This window comes from Prosopis cineraria, unplaced genomic scaffold, assembly GCF_029017545.1.
Source record: "Prosopis cineraria cultivar Desert tree isolate PC_DT_omini unplaced genomic scaffold, ASM2901754v1 PC699, whole genome shotgun sequence".
NCBI classification, from domain to species: domain Eukaryota; kingdom Viridiplantae; phylum Streptophyta; class Magnoliopsida; order Fabales; family Fabaceae; genus Prosopis; species Prosopis cineraria.
Window position 1 is genome coordinate 11,111 of NW_026556024.1, and position 19,887 is coordinate 30,997.

Sequence of the window (19,887 nt, forward strand, 5' to 3'; positions counted from 1 at the left end):
GAGATTTGATGGCTTAAAAACATCTCCAATCCTCTTGGAATTGAAACCTTAACAAAGCTCTTCCAATTCTCTTCATTTTCTCTTGTTTTCATTTTGTCTTAGCTTGCGTCTTATTTATATAGAAATCAAGCCATGTGTCGCAACGCATGTCACACGCACTATGGCATGTGGTACAAAAAAGGCTTTTCATGTTTTTCTGGCCATATGCACCGCAGCACACGACGTACATGCTATAGCATGTGACACAAAGACTTCTTTTTTTATTGTTCTCCTCTTTTGATACCCAATTTCACTTTAAATCCAATTTATAGTTAAAATCACAACCAAAAATACTCATTAGTCCTCTCCGACCGCACACCACACAACTCTTACTTAATTACCTTTAATTAGTTTGATTATCAAGGGTTGAATTTTCAGGATGTTACATGATGCATTTGCTGTGATGGATGGTGAGCATACTTCTTGTTTGTGTCACCCAATTGAGCCCATGGTGGCCTAATTACCCTTCTAGACCTAATCCAATGCTTCATGAGGGTCTAATTAAGCCCATTGGTGATCCCTAATCATGATTAACTTAATTAACTCATTATTTACCAATTTTCCTTTTATTAGATTGATTAATTCTTGATTAATTTTCTAGGATATTACATACATTGTTATATAAATTAGTAAAAGATTACATAATGAAAGACTAGTAAATCAAGGAGAAAAGCTAAAAACAAAAAAGAACAAAGAATCATGAATCACTTAGATGTCCACATAAGTAAATGAGACAATAAACTGATGAATATCGTGAACTACTATATTATGACTGGTTGTAGAGGAAGCTCTGTACAAATTTCTTCTTCAAGCAGGTAACATGCAAACTAACATTAGATGAACTAGCATGCGAGCAAAAGTTGTGAATCCACCATAACACATACCAAAAATAGAAAAAGGTGGAATAATTTAGTATCCTTAATGCTTTGTTTGATTCTAAATCCAAACATTAACTAACAACTATAGAAAATCCAAGCTGACAATGATCAAAAAATTTATTTGTATATGAAACGTGATTATGGTTATATTTTTAGAAGGAAAAAACCACTAAAACATATGAAGTTGCAACATGTTTATTGTTGCAGCAACATGTTCTAATGGAGATGCTGTTGAACAATGGTGAAAGAAAAAGTCCACAATCATGCTGATTATAAACATTCAACATAAAGATTTTGCATGATCCATATTTATGAGGTAGGATATTTTTGAACTTTAATCTTTTTTTTTTGCACGACCTAGGCCGTGACCTTTTATTTAAAAAAAATGCCCTACCACTGAATTGGATAATTGCATCTCAAATAATTTTAGAGAAAAATGGGATCTTATATAACGGTTCAGAATCCTAAATATATTTTTTAGTTATCAGATTTTGAAGTATGACTCTATTCAGTTAAGTCACCATTTAGTTTGTTTTAATTTTCCTTTGGAAAGTATGACTAATGAAATTAGAAATTTGATAACTCTGAATTAGAACCAACTTTCAGCATGTTTACTTAGAGGTTAATGGACGTGAAATTTTCTTACAAGAAGTATCCATGACATCGAAGGACAATTTTATATTTTAATGAACCATCTTTGTATAGTAAAAGGTTAATTGAGCTTAACAAACACAATATTCAATCTTGGGATAATTTTGTTATGGCACCACTAATGAGATATTATATCAAATTAGGACCAAAGAATGCCTTTATTAATTATATCAAATTTATCACGGGATTGAAAATATGTTTTGAAGAAAAATAACCATAATGCCTTTATTAATTATTAATATTACTTATTATTTCATTAAAAACTTGTTGATGATACTGTTGGAAATTTGTGCCCTAGGGTTAATCATTATACTGTGCATATTGTTATTAATGAATTTTTCTATTATTATCATAATAATTGCATGTTCAATATAATAACTGTATCCCTCGACAAACTATAGTGATTGTCCTAAATTTCCTTAGTCTGTCATCTTTAAGGGATCATAGATGAAACAAGACTAGTATGAATTTGATTAATTATAGAGATATAAATTAAAATTATAGGCACTTGAAAGAGTACAAGGTGTTTGACCGACCTGCTATGAGAAAGCTACATGATACAAGTCATAATCTTATATCATATGTAACTATATCACTAAGCCCTCTGACCTAAGATCATCATGGATTCCTACATGATGACCACTGAACTTTGACCTAATCAAAAGTCATCTTTGACCGGGTGATCATAAAGGCTATGATTAAGTTTGTGATATTCATGCAGAGAAATACAAGTGGTCAAGATGAAATTTGTCCTTCACATTAAATGAGAGATATTATTGCGTCCCTCGATGAGTAAGACTGAGACAATGTATGGCCATACTACAATGGAAAGGGTTTTTCCATTGCTACTGTCAGTCTATTCAGAGATCAACAAAGTAACAGTCAGGTAAAAGAGAATAACAATTCCATGTCTCATACTTTACCAAAATATCACGTGACAAAAGGGATGTGATATGGTTGCATGATAGGTTACATCGAATCATTGATCCCCATGTGAATTGGATAGTTGTAATGTCTTGCTAGAAGTCATTTGTGACTTGTGGGCTAATAGCATAATTATCCTATTATCAATTTTATATGGGCCTACAAGGTCGCACACAAGAACAGCCCAACTCGAGCTATAATGTCCAAGTTTATTGAATTTGAAATATGTCTAGATTCAATGAATATAATATAGGGTGAATGAATTATATATATATATATATATATTTAAATATTTATTTGATAATATTTATATATATATTTATATAAAATATAAAATTCAAAATATAATTTTATATATATTTTGATATTTATATACATATATACATATATGTGTGTGTATGTGTATATTAGATATATATATGATATGTATATGATATATAAAATTAAATATAGATAATATAATATAATATATATCTATATCTATATATATAATATATGTGATATATATTATATTATATTATATTATGTTAGTTTTAAATTTAATTTTATATGATAGATTAAATTTAATACTTAACATGATGTGAGAGAATATCATGTCAGTTTTATAATTTAAATTTATAAAATAAATTCAAATTATATATGATATCATGAATTAAATTTATGAGATAAATTTAATTAAATTTTCATGGACTTTTAAGTGAAAGACAAAAAACCCTTATCTATATAATATATATATAGATAGGGACATCCTTTATGAAGGAAGAGTGAATTAGAAAAGTTCTGACGGCAAAAACACTCTGAGAGCCATGAAACACCCTATAACAAGAAAAATTAACGTTTAAAGAAGAACAGACGCTGAGAGCGCTAGCACCCTGTTCGAGTTACAAAACTATCCGTGTGGATTCTGGTAGAGGGAGCAGATCTACGTTGTCAGCTCCTAAGATCCAAACTCTTAAAGAGAACGTGTGCCAAGTTTGAACAATTAAAAGATAACTCTTCTATACACCTTAACTTAAATGAGTTCGTTCGGTCCATATCAGGATAGAGACTTTAAAATTTTAATCTTTTACTGCACTTTCCTATCCAATAGATACCCTATACACATTCAATCTCAGTGACTTGTTAAAATCTTATTTTACTTATTAATTTACTAATATTACTTTATTCAACAACAAAACTTGTTGACAATATTATCTATATATTCAATTCTAATAACTTATTAAAACTTTAACTTAAGTTGTTATTTTACTATTGCTATTTGTTAATTCACTAGTAAAGTTTGTTGATAATCTTAACTTATTAATTTATTAATGCTCCTTGTTAAAACTATAAAGGCATTATAGTCATTTTCCACCAAACAAATTTTCAATTAAAACCCTTACTTTTGCAGTGAATTTTCAAAATTCTTTCATCCTCATATGAAATAATGTCACATCAAAAGTCTTATAATTCTCCCTTTTAACCTTCTCCATTTGTCCACTTTGTATGGTTCTGTCATTCCTTTTCTTAACAAAAAAAAGGAAAAAAAAAAAAGAAAAGTCGCTTCTATCTACTTAACTTTAGTATATGACAAATCCATTGAACAACACTACTTTTCCTCATCCACTTATTCTGCCTATCGGAAAATTTGAAGTTGTGACATATACATATAAAAAGCGACTGAGACTTCACATATTTTGTACTGTTTTGTTTCTTACACTTAAGGTCTGAATTATTGTGCCCTAAGTCACTGGCGAAACGCTTCCTTTTCAGAATGCAGATCAGGAATGCAATTTTGTTTTTTATTTTAACAAAAGAATTTTTTATTATTCAACAAGCTTTGGTTTTAGTGTCTGTCCTATTGTGAAAGATTAGTGGGTGCGTTTAATTTTTAATGCGATGAAGGTTTGACTATATATGGTGAAAAATAGAAAATTTTAATTATTAATTATTTTATGAGATAATGAAATCTTTAATTATCTTTTAAATTTTTCTCTTAATCTTTTAATTTTAATTTTAGGTAAAAGACCAAATTGATATCTAAAATATGGATTCAAAAACATCTTACACTCTAAACTCATTTTTTATGTAATATTCACCTTTAATTTTTAAAAATGATGCAATCTCACTCTTATCGTCAACAAAAATTAACTTTAATCATTAGTTAATTAAAAAATAATAAAAAAAATAACCTTAAAAAAGTACAACAAAGAACCCAAAAATTATGTACAATGATCCAAAAAATTATAGAAGAAAATCAAGAAAATTTTATTGCTTTTGAGGTTCGTTTTTAATATTTTCTGATCAATTAACAATTAAAAAGTTAATTTTTATTAATAGTAAGAGCTAAATTATATTGTTTTTAAAAATTAAAGGAAATATTGCACCAAAAGAGAGTTTATGGTTTTAGACATTTCTAAATTTATAGTTTATAAGTTAATTTATTCTTTTATTATTTATTTTTTTATCAATCTCGTTTCTAAAATTTATAATCATACATACTTAGTCCTCATGGTTCGAAGGAGACATAACACCGTAAGAACTAGTTATACATGGTTACTAAACTCTAACAATTTAATTGATAAAAATTAAGTTTTAAAGATTAAATTAATAATTGAGGTAGATTTAAATGATTAAAAGTTTTACCATCTCTTAATTTATTAATATAAGGGTTTTCGTAAAAAACTACTAAAAACTATATAAAGTTTAAATTAGAGGTTAATCTTCTGAAAATCCTGACCACTCTTGTAAGTCCTACCCTTTCTCTCTGTTATCCATTATGTTACACTAACGGACAAAGTAGGCTGAAAACTCTACTTTTTCTATTTTCTTGATCAATCATAACATTTATGGGACTTTTAATTATCTGGTACAAACTCATTTATCAGAATTATCTTGTGTTTGTTTTGTTTTTTTTTTTTATGTCACCAGTCTCTTGTGTTTCTGAGATATAATTTATCCTATCGAGGAGTATAATATAACTGTGTTTTTGTTTTCAGTTGTTGACTGATAAATAATAATTTTATATATTTTTATTTTTTTAATTTAAACTTTTAAATATCTATTTAAATTTAATTGAGTTTAATTAAATATTATTTAATTTTATTAGCCAATCTTTAGTTTTTATATTTTAACTAACTAAACCTTTAATTTTAAAATATAAATAATATTTTTGATATTTTTGCACAATTGTTATTTAATTTTATTTTATTTGTGTAGATCTTCTAGATTCAATTCAAAAGATATTAATAGAGATTATTTTGAATGAGAAAAATATGAGCATACTTAGAGATTAAATTAAGAATTAAATTTTAAAAATTTTATTTATATATTTTTGAATATTTTATTATAGTTTTTAATTAAGTTCATTTAGGGTAGTTTTGTTAATATATTAAATTAGTTAGTTTTCTTTGTTTTGGCCGTACAAATCACGCATTCACAACTTATATAAAGCAAACACAGGCTACAGGAGAGGCATGACTTTGAGGAGAGATTGAGTCGTGGCAGAATTGAAGAAGAGAATCAGAGTTTCTTCTGCAGTGCTGTTTCACTTTTATTTTTAAGAAGAACTAATTTTTTAACATAATTTATTATAAATTATAATCTTAAATTTTAATTCGAGTCTTTAATATTTTAAAAAATATTTAAAATTTGCTCTTTTTTTATTTTTAAATTTTATGGTTTAATTGTTATTGCTAATTAGAGCAGCTTTATTATATAATTTTTAAATTATAATTTTTATCTGAGATTTTACTTACTATAATTGATTGATATAATAATATGAGAGTAATTTGGCTTGGCTTGAATGATTATTCATGCTTTATTTTTGATGTGGCTAACATAAAACAATTGTTAGATTGTAGGTTAAAGGAGATTTTAATTAATCTATAACTTAATTTTTGTTTAATTCTTGAATGATAATTCAGAAAATATATAATAAAATCAAAATAATAAATTTAAATAAAATTATTTTATTTTGTGGATGATAAAGATTAAGTTTAGGTGATTGAGTTGTGATTGATTGCGCTGCTTGTATTTGATAATTTTCTCAGTTAAATTTCTTTTATTTAATTTTAATTTACTTTTTTTAAATTGATTGCATCATAAAAAAATATCCCATTATTTACTTTTTCATAATCATAATTAAAATAGTTACTCTATTGACTCTTAGGGATACAATCTAGGTTGAACGTTGCTGCAAAATCTAATTTTTATTAATTTTAGTGCTATTCAAACAGTAATGTCAAAATTTTGGCACCGTTGTCGGGGAGTCAAAGTGTTAAATTTTAAAATTTAGTTGTTAATTTTTATTTTTCTTTTTTTGCCTCATTTATTTGAAATTTCTATGTGATTTTTTTTTTGCTCTCTTTTATCTTTTTTTTTTTTTTCAAATTTTAGGTTATTTTTCATTTTTTTCAGATTTAATTTTTTGATTTTTTTCCTTACCTTTTTTAGGGAGATTCTTTTGTTTTTTTATTTTAGTGAGGATAGGGTTCACCTAAAAAAAATCATTATTTTAAGAGGACTTTGTGTTTCCTTTTATTTTTTTTTAGTTTGAATGATTCTATTTTGGTTATAGAGATAGCTTGAAATGGTTATCACCTTAATACTGATTTTTCTACCTCCATCCTTTATCATGATGCTCATAGTTTCGAAAGGAAACTGATGAGTTGACTTATATTATTAAACAAATGCTTGCTGAACAAGCAATGACACAATCACTTGAACTGGCCCCTTGCCATCCTTACTATCACCCCTTTGAGAGTTCCCCGACATATAATCAGCAATGGTCATACTACCATCCACACCATCACTTCCACTCCCATCCTTATGAGAGTAACCTAGCTTTTGTCCAACAATACCCCTTATAGAAGCTAATGATTTGCTTGAGACTGTACGGTCTCTACAACCTATAAGCTAACCCATTCCGAAACTTGAGGAGTCTAGCAAGGGGAGTAATTTTGAAGTTATGAAAAAGTAGATATTGGAGACTAAAATGCAATTTCAGCATCTTTAATAGAGCAATCAACAATTTTGACATAAGTGCCTTGAGACTCAAACAATAGTAGATCAAATATGTTCCTCAATAGAACAAGTATAAAAGGACTCTTCATTTGATGATGATATAGATAAGGACATTATTGTTGAATTTCCAGACAATGATGAGTCTAAAATCACTAAACCATGTTCTAGTGGTACTTATGAATTAGATGCATGCAAGAGTGGCATTGAGATTGATATATTCCCTCCTGATTCTATTGACCTTTCTTTGTCTAAAGAATTTATTGAATATGTTAGAAATCTTGCACTGCCTGATATTATTGTTTTTGATGGCATGATATATTTTACATTTGAAGATGCTTGTGACAACATTGATTTAGAGTTGAGCCATGTATTGATTGTGTTAATATTGATGAATGTTTACATTGTTCTTCTTTTGACTTATCTGCTTCTAGTATTAAGCCTCTAACTGTTAGTAGAACTAAATTTTCTCATTGTTTGGGAGATGATAAGATGAAAAAATTACCTATAATTAAGAACAAATATAAGAGTGACTTTGAGATTAAAGTGAATATAAGTAGTAAGAGTTCTTAAGAGGATGTTATGCTTAAAGAGCACATGTTATCTTGCATTAATGATGCTCTTAGTAAGGAAACTCAGTATGATTATCTTTCATTCATAAATGGGCAACGTGATGAGACTTGGGATGATTAATTATTGAGTTGCCTAATATGGTGAATTATGAAAACATTATACATTGTACATCTAATGGCTTACATAGTTGTGCTCCTTGTGTTGAAATAGATGAATTCAAAAACTCTGATAATTCATTGAATCCTCTTGTTTGCATTAACTCTATTGAGTATGATGACCCACTTGACTATATTGATTATACTGAGGCTATTAGTTCATCTATCTATGTTAAGCCTTCTAATTACGATGATACTTATGAGATCGTGCATTCAATTGGTCGCCTAAATAGCATTGATTTTGTGGTCGCTATGGCCTTTTCTGACTCTAATAGTGCTTGTGTAGAGGATTTTATTATTTTTGTTGATCTTCATAAGCAGGTACCCGTGATTAGGAAAATTCCTTCTACTATATTGAGACTATCTTTAATGGAGATATTGTTATGCAACCTTTAACCAGATAAAGGGAAGGTGCCGATGGCTCCTTTTGTACAAACTTTAACTCTTATTGATAAGAGTTTACTTAGTTTTATTGGTTGTTTCATGTATAGAGAAGGATTGACTCATCATTTTCAATGCATTTTGGATCCTCTACCAATTGGTCCAAAGCCACCTCCTAGAGGAACTTTTGATGAGCTTAGAGAGAAAAATATTTTAAACAAGTATCTATTTTTCATTAGAGATGAGAATTTCAACTTTAAAAGCTTACAGAGATTTAAATTATCTAGTTATCTCTTCTCTTTTTACTTTTACCTTACATTTTATATTTTATTCTTGGATTAACTAGATTATTCTAAATTGAGTTGTATTGAGGGCAATGCAAGATTTAAGTGTGAGAGAAGGGATTTGTCTTTATTTTGAAATGTTTTTCTTTAAAAAAAATTGTTTGTGTTTTCTTTCTTTTTTGTTTCTTTTTATGTGAAGTTTCGAGTTTAAAGCAATTTTAGTTTGAATGCATTTAAGCATGATAAGTAATTGATTTTGTGTTTGAAATTCAAGTTAAATGGTAATGAATTTGGTTTCAATGAATTAATGTGATAGTCTTTAACTTTTGAAGATTTGGGCTTAATATTATTCTATTCTTGTGTGTATTCTCCTATCACTACTCTCACTCTAGAACTTGTCTTGATCCTTAGTTGAGACTATAATTGCATATGCTTTGCATGAAGATGATTTAGGCATTTTTTTTAATCTACTTAACCAAATAGCCATGCCATATAATTTATCCCTTGTTAACCCCTTTGAGCCTAAACCTTCTTTTTTAATTTTACCAATTGAAAATATAATTAATAAAATATTATTTTTCCTTCACTTTTCTCACCCCACTTTAGATAATGAGAAGTATATCATAATATTGGGGGAATGAAAGAATATGTTTGAAAAGAGATTTGGGTTATTTTGAAAGAAAAGAAAAGGGGAGCCAAAAAGCAAAGAAAGGAAAAAAAAAAGCAAAGGAAAAAAGAAAAGAAAAAAGAGGGAAAAAGGCAAAAGAAAAAAGAAAAAAGAAAAAAAAAGCAGAAAGAAAGAGTATAAAAGGCAGAAAGGAAAAAAAATAAAAAAAAATGAAAAGGTGCATGAAGCAAAAAAAAACAAAAGAAAAGAAAAATAGAAGAAAAAACATAGAGAAAAAAATAAACCCAAAATTAATTTATTTTATTTCTTTCATTCTATGTATTTTGCTTAAAAGATACTTTTCATTCTCTTAAGTTTATTAGCCTTCATTTTCTCATATCATACCTTTACTTAAGCCCCATTATAACCTAAAATAAAGTTTTTTTGATTCTTGCATTGCATATGACATAGATAGTGAAGATCTAGACGATAAACAAGCCTACAGTAGTGAGGTTTTGATAAGAAAACTTGAGCGAAACACTTACCTATATAAACTTGAGAGTTAAGAGTTAAACACTTGACTTTTATCTCAAGTTGAGAGTTAGACACTTGACTTTCATGAGGGGCTATTGTTTGATTTATTCTTATTAAATGAAATTATCATAATACTTGTTATTTTAAATATAAGAGAGATTGATTAGAGTGTTAAAATATTGAAGAGCTATGATTGTTCTTATTCTTTATTGTTTCCACATTTTTTTTTAAATTTTGATATTTAAGTTTTGCCAAAAGTGCAAAAGTTTAAGTGTGGGGGAATTAATAAATAATTTTATATTTTTTATCCTTTTAATTTAAACTTTTAAATATTTATTTGAGGTTAATTGAATTTAATTGAATATTATTTAATTTTATTAGCCAATCTTCAATTTTTATATTTAACTAACTAAATCTTTTATTTTAAAATATAAATAATATCTTTAATATTTTTGTACAGTTTCTATTTAATTTTATTTTATTTGTACACATCTTCTAGATTTAATTTGAAAGATATTAATAGATATTATTTTGAATAAGAAAAATATGAGCATACTTAAAGATTAAATTAAGAATTAAATTTTAAAAATTTTGTTTATATTTTTTTTTGATATTTTAGTGTAGTTTTTAATTCAGGTTATTTAAGATAGTTTTGTTATATATTAAATTAGTTATTTTTTGTTTTGGCCGTACAAATCACGCATTCACAACTTACAGAAAGCAAACACAGGCTACAGGAGAGACACGACTTTGAGGAGAGATTGAGGCGCAGAATTGAAGAATTTTTACTTCAGAATTTCTTGTGCAGTGCTGTTTTGTTTTTACTTTCACGAAAAGCTAATTATTTTGATGTGATTTATTATAAATTATTATTTTAAATTTTAATTAGAGTTTTTAATATTTTAAAAAAATTATTTTAGCTTTATTTTAATTTGCTCTTCTTTTCTCTACCTCTAAATTTTATTTTTAATTGCTATTGCTAATTAGAATAATTTTATTATATAATTTTTTGATTATAAATTTTATCTGAAGTTTTACTTATTATAATCGATTGATATAATAACATAAAAATAATTTAACTTGATTTGAGTGATTACTCATGCTTTATTTTTGATGTGGCTAACATAAAACAACTATTAAATTGTGGGTTAAGGAAAATTTTAATTAATCTATAACTTAATTTTTTGTTTAATTCTTGAATGATAATTTAAAAAATATATAATAAAATTAGAATAATAAAGTTAAATAAAATTAATTTATTTTTGGACGAGGAAGATAAAGTTTAGGTAATTGAATTGCGATTGATTGTACTGTTTGTGTTTGATAATTTTCTCAATTAAATTTCCTTTATTTAAGTTTAATTTAGTTTTTTTAAATTGATTGCATCATAAAAAAATCCTTCATTATTTATCTTTTCATAATCATAATTAAAATAGTCACTCTATTGACTTTTAGAGAGACGACTTGAGTTAAGTTTCATTACAAAATTTAATTTTTATTAATTTTGATACTATTTAATAATAGTGTCATTGACAAAAGGTTAGGAAAAATCACAATTAAAGACCATTGGAGACAATTACTTGCGTTATAAGATCAAATAATTATGATATTACTCTACAAGATCAAATGACCTAAATGCAATTAAAATTTGTTATGAAAAGAAAAAACTACCCCTAATATATATTTGTTGTGATAGGAAAATTAATTGTTATGAAAATAAAAATGAAACTTGTCTTTTCTCAAATGAAGACTTATTCATCAACTTATAACAATTCCTTAATTTTGATTATGATTTTTCCAAAAGGTTAAAATATATAAAACTTTCCTAAATTTTGAGAGAATTGCATAGAATTCCCTTGACTTTTTAAATGTTTAAAATTAATATTCCTAACTTTTTTTTTTACCACATACTCTTCTACTATTATTTTTAACCATCTTACTAACAAAAATTATCATGTCATATTAAAAAAAGACACATAATAGTTCATGTAGTATTAAATGTAAGCTAATAATAATTTTATAAAAAAATTATCCATATTTTCTAACATTATTAGCTTAATTACATCTGATGCTATGTCACTTGTTACATATATGTTTTTAATACGATATGATAACTTCTATTGCTAAGGTAAGTAAAACATAGGAAGAATTGCATTTACTGCCCATTGAAGAGATTTCATAACATGAGGGCTCAATGCATCTTGAAATTGCATGAAGGGCCCTAAGCCCTTATATGTAATTAAATTCTAAAGCTCAATTTCTACCCAAAAAAATGTAAAGCTCAATTAACTAAATGCCCTTGCATTGTTTTCTTTTTTAAAAGAATGACAAAAATACTGGCCACCATCACTAGAGCTCCGACCTTAACAAGCTAGCCACCGTCATCAATCCCGAAACTGTAGTGACGACGACATGGTCAACAACAGTCAACTATGGAAATTGGGGAACTAGGGGCCAATTGGCATTTGAACCCAAGACTCCTTGGGTCCCCAAAATAATTAAGACCATTGAACCAAATAATCATTTAAAATACGTAGTACAAAATTATTTAGGAAAAATGATAATAAAATTCCTCTAAAATATATAAATGACAAGTTAGTCCCTTGAAATGCTATAATTCTTTTGAAATTCTTAAGAACTTTTCTACCAAATAATGAATTTATGTAAATTATTAAATTTTTCTTATTGAAAATAAATAATTTATAATTTTCTTTTTTATATTCGCAACAATACAATAGAAAATCACAACTTTGTATATTAAATTTTTTATTTATTATTGCATTGTTACAAACATAGGAAGGAAAGTTGTGAATATAAAAAAAATTACAAATTATTTATTTTCAACACCAACAATTTGGTAATTCATATAAATTTATTAATGACAAAAAAGTCTTTAGAGACTTTAAAAAAATTATAACATTTTAAGGGATCAAATTGTCATTTATATATTATAAAGATATTTTATTATCATTTTTTCAATTATTTACATGTGTGTGCGCGCGCGCGCATATATGCATATTATGAGTTTCATTTTCAAGCATTTCCATGACATTGTTAATTTTGGGCATATTGTTGTTCATATATGAATAATCATTTGTTAATATTTGGACTTAACTTGTCAATGTTCAAAAATAAGTTGTCAATTTTCAAAGATCAAATTATTTTATGATTATTGACAAGTTATTAATATTATGTTAAATAAAATAATGAGAAAATATAACTTTGGATTTTGAGAGACCTAAAATATTAAAAAATAAAAGTGTATGGACTTAAAACATCAAAAAAAAAATATAAGAATCAATAGCAAAATGAAAATAAAATGCAAGGACTGAAAGTTATATTTTTTCTAAAATAATATATATGTTATGAATTTCTTGTCCAAGCATTTCCATGATCATTATTAATTTTGGATGTGTTGTTATTCATATTTGAATATTTGCTTATTGATATTTGGACTTGACTTGTCAATAATATATTTGTTAATTGACAAATCTCTCTCTGTTTTTTTTTTTTTTTTTGATATTGGCATGTCAAGTCTAAATATTAACAAGTGATTGTTCATATATGAATAACATGTTCATAGAGAAGCTTGGAAACAAAACTCATTTTATATATATATATATATATATAAAATTTTTGCTTTAAATGATTACTTGACTCAATAATTTTCATCATCTTGGGGATACAAGGGGTCTTGGATTCAAATCTCAATTGGCCCCCAATTTCCTGAGTTGACTTCCGTCGACCATGCTGCAGGTGCCAGTTCAAATTTTATCCAGATCAAATTATCATTATTTAAAATAAAAATTACCGTCATTAATCTTCACTTTTATGCTATGAAATATAGCATGGCCTTCTTCTTCCTCCCAGTACGTGCATGATGCAGCTATTCTGACTCAGGCAAAAAAACGAAACAGAGTAGGTATCTGGGAATTCAATGAATAAAGCTGCAACTCAAGTGCTCAACACCACACTTTGCTATTTTTGTTTCTTCTACGAGCTCTTGATATTACCTTTCCTCTGCTTTGACTTTCTTTTTTCTCTTTAACTTAGCACTTTCTCATTAAAAAAAAAAAGAATATTCATGGGTGAACTCAAATGTCTCAATACCATATTTGAATTCATACTTCTTTCTAGTAAGAGAGGTGACTCTGGCTTTCTTTTTGAGAGAATGATAAAGAAATTATAAAAAGATCAATTAATTAAACTTAAATTCCAAGTGTTATTCTAGAAATTTTGCAAATTTGATTCCAAATTTTATAATTTCATTGTGATAAATTTATAATTTATATTTTAAATTTTAATAAAAAATAAATTTATTTATTCTTTAACAATGTTAAAATTTAAAAAATAAGTTGTAAATTTATCATAACAAAATTATAAAATTGAGAGCCAAACTTGTAAATTTCTGAAGTTTGACCCTTAAGATTTAGGTTGAATTTGATACTTCTGTTATTCTCCTTTTGTTTTGTGTTTCACTCCTCCTTAATACTTATCTCCTAAAATATTTTCCCCCTAACGTGTACATTGTGGTTGGTTTTATACTTTTATGAGACATGAATTGAAACAAAAAAAAAATACTCTCTTCGTTTTTTAATATAAGAAAATTTCAATTAACTTATATAATTTTAAAAAGTTAGTTAATCTTAATAGTTATGTTTGAAATTGAAATATTTGGACTAAAATTCCCTTGTATATATTGTCTATCTTTTTCTATAATTTAATGATATTATCCATTTATGAGGGACAATTTGAAAAAAATATAATTAAGTTAATACTTTTTCAAATGTGTAATTTTACTTAAAATAAAAAATAAAAAAATATCACAGTTTCTCTTATATTTGAAAACAGGGGGAGTAGACTATAGAGAACGATAAGGAAGAAGAGTTTCTGCTCTTCATTCCCATCCTTTTTCCATCCTTTTCCTAATTTCTAATAATTAGATCAAAATGGTTCATATTTTCTTCCCTCCCATCCTCTTTCCCTCATCTTCCTAATTTATAACCTAGATCAAGATTATTGAATAATCTATATTTGATCTCTTATAAAAAATTACCTTATTTTTTTAATTGTTAATATTAAATTTTAGAAGTTTTTTTTATTATTTGTATTTTTTATAATTTAATATTTTAATAATAATTTTATAGAAGATCAAATATATGTAAACCATCTAAATTTTTACCCAATAATTAAAAAGAGAAAAGAAACGGAGAAGAGCGAATCATCTCCCGAATAACAGAGACTCGTTGGAGTTTGAAAGCATATTGCATTTTCCCAAGGACGAAAGGAAGCGATTGCAGATCAGACAGGTAAAGATAAGGTACAATCGGGCCCATTGGACTTTTCATATGTGGGCCCAACTATTTTTTGGCCCATTGAGTGTGGGCTCTACTGAAAGTTGTTAGCAGATTAGTGCATATATATATATATATATATAATGAATGGTGTAAATGATAGATAACAGCCAAAAACAAAAAACAAAAAAACAAAAAACACACACACAAACAAATGAATTGCGTAGCGCCATGTAATGGAGGGATGTTTTGGGGAGACTGATACAAAAGAATCTTGAAAGAAAATTAATTATTTTAAAGGATCTTAAATGTATAAATTACAGAGAAGAAACAATATTTTTAAGAAAAATAAATAGACAAAAATTATTCTTACGTGGTTGGCTCACATAAATAGACAAAAATCAGTTGTAAATTTAAAAAGACTATTACTCCTAAAAATTCCAGGGAAAATTATTGCTGAAGACTTGTAAAAAATAATATTTATTATGAAGAATCTTAAAAATAATTATTATTGAGAAGGACCAAATACCAAAATATAAATATTAAAACATAAAATTGTCCCTAATCAAATTACCTATATTTTTTATAACCGTCTCAAATTGAATTTTGAGAGTTACAGTACTGACAAAGGTAAATAAACAAATAATGCTGAAAATCAAAAGAAGTAAAAAATTTCTTGTGCCTTAAAGATTCTCAAATAAGTCGTATAAAGATAATTTGAGACTAAAAAACCTTTTAAACCAATGAAAAAAAAATAAAATGTAATGATTTCTTAAAAATAAATATTTTTAAAATTATATTGATTTAATTTTTTAAAAGTAATGGTTTTAAAATTATGTTCAATTAATTATTTTTAAAATATATTGATTTAATTAGATTTAATGCAATATTTTTGTTTTTATTTCAATCCGCACAATTTTATCATTTAAAAAAATTTTGTAACTTATGTAGTGCTGTTAATTTTAAGATATTATTAACCGGGTCTACATTATAGTTATAATAGTCAATTGCATTTATTTTGGTCCTTCAACCTAATTTTAATTTTTATGATTCTTTATTATAAATATTATTTTCTTTAGGTCTTTAGCAATAATTTTCCCAAAATTTAATTGTAAATATTGAAAGATTAGCTGCAAATCAATAGTAAATTATAGATTGGTTGCAAAATTAGAAATTTACTGTGAATGTCAAAAGATTAGTTACAACTTCTTAAGTATTTGAACTAGATTCATAATTTGTAGCCAATTTGCAACTAATTTTTTAACAGTTACATATAAGGTTTCAATATTTACTATTGATCTTTTAGAATTTACAAAATTTTTACAATAAAAAAATTAATCATTTAATCGCTGTAGTTTTGGCTTAATTGTAATTTAATCATGAACTTTGACTCGTTATAATTTAATCCTTATAGTTTTAATTCAGTTATAACTCAGTCTCTAAACTTTACTTGTAATTTAGTTTCAATAATTTTCAACCACTTAAATATTAATCTCTATATTTTAAAAATAAAATTATAAAGATTAAAAATATTGTAAACCTTTAATAGTTATAATATTTAAAGATTAAAATTGTAATATTTTAAACTTTTAATATATATATATATATATATATATATAATATTAGTAATAAAGTTATAAAGACTAAATTTATGCTAAAATTCATTACTAACATTTTAAATTATTAAACCTTTTTAATTTTTATAAATATTATAAATATTAAAGGTTCAAAATATTTTTAATTTTTATAATTTTATTTTTTAAATTATAGTAGTAGAAATTATAAGGACTAAATTGTAAGAGTAAAAGTTTAAAGACTAAGTTACAATTAAATTAAAACTATAAAAATTGAGTTACAATAAGTTAAAATTTAATAATTAAATTACAATTAAGCTAAAATTATAGGGAGTAAATGATTAATTTTTTCTTTTATAATTTACAAATTTGTAATTGAGCTTTGTAGCTAACTGCATAAAGGCATTTTCATCCATTTTTCTTTTAAAAAAAATACAATAGATCCATGTATTTTGATTACATTTTGATGTTAGTCTGTGTAATTTTGTTTTGTTATTCTCAATATCTTTAGCATGACTTGTCTATGATGTTAGTTTCTATATTTTTAAAAAATACACATGAGGATCATGCGCTAGCACCAACGATGTTAATTTTTCTTACACGCATTTAACTTTTTTTTAATCCCCTTTATTAATGCGTACTTAATCTTACCTTTTGTCGTCCACATTTTTTTTCCCATTTATCTCTTATTTTTAATCATATATAGTCAAATTATGTTCATATCATTAGCAAATATATTTTTTACCATGTCAATAAAAAATTTTATTGGAATTACGTTAGTGTTACCTGATGATCTTCATGTTTATTTTTAAAACTACAAGGACTAACATTAAAAATTGATCAAATTGAAAAGATTGAAAACAACGGAATAAAACTTTAGGTGTTAAAAACCAAAAGTAATCAAAATATTGGGTCCTCTTGTTTTGTTTTTCCTTTTCCTTTTTTTCAAACATTGGTCCTTCCTTGTAATTTTGTAAATTCATGATTCTTTTAAATAATTAATTTTCTTCCACGGCCCTTACGTGCCATCCTCACAATTTTTTAGGAGACAAGTATATGGAATCCTCCTTAACAATTTTTTGTGCTCCAAAGAAATGACCTTTTTTTTTTTGGTGTTGTTAAAAAGCATCCTCTCTTGGGATGAAAATTGAATTATCATCAATAATTACTTAAAAGACAAGAACTCCAATTTTATGCATGTCATCTTGAGTTAATTAGCAACATGATTTTTTTTTTTTCTTGGCCAACATGATAAACGATTTGCCACAAAAGATATCCATTAATTTATGTTATAAAGTATTCATTATGAATCTAGCTATTGGAGTTTCTAATATTTTAAAATTATGCCATGAAAAACTGGGTGTGGGCTCTTTCTTGACAAAAATTCAAACATTAATTTGTCAAGTTATAAAAGATTAGTTTTCTTTCATCAAACCCTACCTCATTAGTTGTGGGTAACCATGTCTTAAATAAACAATTATTTATGGCGACAAATGATTGGTTATGCATGATTCACGCTGCAACGTTAGCATTAACATTAATGAAATGCAACAACAATTTCATCCCAAAAAAAAAAAAAGAAATGCTGCAACAATGATGATAATAATAATAATAGTAAAATACACCAACATTCCATATATTTTTTTTAAAAGAAATTAATTATTTCGTTCTTAAAGTTTTGATTTAATTGTAAGTCAATCTTTAATTCTTAACTCATTGTAATTCAGTTCTTATAATTTTGACTCAACTATAACTCAATTCTTTAACTTTAATTTTTACAACTCAATTTTTATAATTTTACTTATTTAAATATTAGCCCTTGTATATTAAAAAATAAAATTATAAATACTAAAATTATGATAAAATTTAGGACTAATATTTTAAATTACTAACTCCTTTTAATTTTCATAAATATTAAGATTTTAAAATATTTTTATTCTTATTAATTTTTTTTTAAATATAGGGATCAATATTTAAATGGTTAAAATTATATGAACTGAATTGCAACAGTTAAAGTTGAGGAATTGAATTACAACGAGCTAAAACTATAAAAATTAAATTACAACAAGTAAAAATTTAATGATTGAGTTATAATTAGGTTAAAACTATATATATTAAATGATTAATTTTCTCTTGCTTAACTATAGAGACTTCCCTCTTATTTTTAAAACCTATATAAACCTTTCTTAAAATCAAAATTTACATAATACATACCTCCCCTCTATTTTAAAGATTCTATTTCCATCTGTCTAAATGTTAATTAACTGCTAAATCATATATTTTGGACTAAATTACCCCTATTTAACATAAACGTTGGTCGAGAATTATTTAAGTTACCCAATGATAATTATAATTTATAACTTGACAAAAATAATATTTAATATAAATAAATTTATTTGTATAGTTTATACGTTTAAGAGTCATTTATATAAATTTATTTAGATAAATTTTTAAAATTTAAACATATAAGTTGACAAAATAATATTTCAGACAATAAAAATTTAATAATTTAAAAAATATGTAGGAAAAAAGAGTTAGGAATTTAATATAATGAGAGATTAATATAATTTATATTATTAATTTTAATATTTCGTAAAATGTTAATGAAAATATAACGATAATATTTTTTAAATAGAAGGAGAGAAAATAAATTAAATTATGAGGGCAGATTAATAATTATAAATTTTTTTAACAGATTTTAATTAATATAATTAAATATTTTATAATTTAAATGGAATATTTTTAACGATATTCAAAAAGAGGTTAAAATGTAGGTTTTGAAGATAAAAATAAAGTTTATATAATTTTACCAAACTTAAAAAAAAATAAAGGAAGTTATTGTATTTTACTCTAATAATAATTAATAATTGATTTAGGTGTTTCGAGGGCATGGGACGGTGTGGGCCATCAGATCAAAGGTACGGCTCCGATTAATTGGACCATATTACCCTTGTACTACAGTTTTAGAGAGGAGGGAATGCACAGGCGAGTG